General features: G+C 40.1%; 1 protein-coding gene across 1 annotated transcript in view; it reads left to right on the top strand.

The window, feature by feature from the left end:
• Positions 1-1710, top strand: part of EEFSEC (eukaryotic elongation factor, selenocysteine-tRNA-specific) — a gene marked incomplete at both ends in the record, with an annotated part of 45667 nt that overhangs the window by 31485 nt on the left and 12472 nt on the right. The gene's annotated exons all lie outside the window — the stretch shown is intronic.

Here is a 1710-nt window from a genome sequence, read left to right as displayed (position 1 = left end):
TTTCTTCCTGCTGACTTGCTCTGTTTGTGTACCTTCCTAAGTGGCTCGTCTGTTCTCTTCCCAGCTGACACAACTTCTAGCTTTCCATTGTCATGTTATACACAGTTATGCTGCAGTGCATTGAAAATGTAAAGACAGCATAAAACAAATAGACAGTAGTATTAGATTAAATAAAACAAGAACACTAATTTTTTGTGCATTTTCACATTATATTAAATAAGAACCTCAGTTATTAACACTTATTTTAATAGGACGTCCTGGTTTCCGCTGGGACAGAGTGAACTTTCTTCAAAAGAATCTACAGGCTGCCTTATGGAGCTATATGATGCTGAAGGTGGCATCAGGCTTGATCTGGAGAGCTTGGAGCCTTGATTAACCCATCTTGTTTCTGTGTTGCGTGAGTGTTCATCTCCGATAGTTTATGTACTTGACCCACCTTATTGTGTCAGAAAATAGAGGTGCTTTCTGGAGGAGATAGCATCTCAGTAACAATTAATTGAGATTTTTTTTCCCTGTCCCTTCAGTGCAGAGAGATGCGCTGTCTATAGTGGTTGGTGTTCCTACCCTGGTGTCATAAATTCGATCCTGGTGGTGGCTACTTTTCCGTAATCAGTGGAGAGCCGTTTGTTTACACATCCCATGGTGGAATTTTTCACGATGAAAGGGTTAGGTGGAGATGTGCAATAGATAAATAAAAATTTTAAGTGTTTACCCCTAAATAAGCAGAACTGATGTAAACTTTAGCAAATGTTTACTTGATGTATTTGTGGAGTAGGTATTGGGTAAAGAACTATTAATTTTTATTTTCCTAATCCAAAACCTGTTTGTTTGAACAAATTGTTTAGTGTTCTTACTACTTTTCAAAATTCCATCAAGCTGTGTTGAGTGCTGCATAATATCTCACCTTACTTTACTATAGGAGAGCGAACACTTAGCATACCATACCATGTTTGCTATTTATAATGCAGTCATCTTGAATACTTTTTTGTTCGTTTGCTTTACTGAATTAGTAAAAAAACAAACCAAGATACCTGTCAGGGCATGATTTGTATTAGTGAGGTTCTTTTCTAAATACCTTACTGCATTAATTGATCAAATGGGCAATTTGTATTTCCCCCTTTGAGGTTTCTATGTTGCTGTTTTAGCTTTTAAAAAAAAAAAAGTTTCTCCTTTGAATTTCCCCTCCTGACTTTGGAGCCTGTTCTGTTCCCAGGAACTGCAGACCTATGGTGTTGTGTTGGGGTTTTGGATGCCAGTTTTGTTACTAGGAAGGAAGGTAGGTAGGAGGAGGATGTCTGTAGCTTTCTGAAAGCTGTCTATTAATATGGCTATGTGAACGCTCAATCAGCAGTCACTTTTCAGAGTTTCGGTAGCAGGGGTATTGTTCCCTTTGAACTGGCTGCAGCCTTTCCCTGGGGCTGGTGGTGGTGGTGAACAACAGGTCCAAGGTGTTCTGTCCTCTGAGCTGTAGAGAAGCTCTAGACCAAATGCACGTGTCTGGTTATTAGTTTTTCTGATGCGCTGGAGCTATCTGAACTTGGGAAACATTTGTCTTTGTCTTTGCTAAAAATGTACTTGCTTGTACATGGCCCGTGCTGCCAATACCCAGCAGGACCTGGCTTACCCACACCTTTGTTTCTCTGGCTGTAGGAATATAGATAGTGGTGGGACAAGAGGAAATGACCTCAAGTTGCACCAGGGGAGGTTTAG

This window comes from Pterocles gutturalis, unplaced genomic scaffold, assembly GCF_000699245.1.
Source record: "Pterocles gutturalis isolate BGI_N339 unplaced genomic scaffold, ASM69924v1 scaffold2956, whole genome shotgun sequence".
NCBI classification, from domain to species: Eukaryota; Metazoa; Chordata; class Aves; order Pterocliformes; family Pteroclidae; genus Pterocles; species Pterocles gutturalis.
This window is presented reverse-complemented; position numbering and strand designations above follow the sequence as displayed.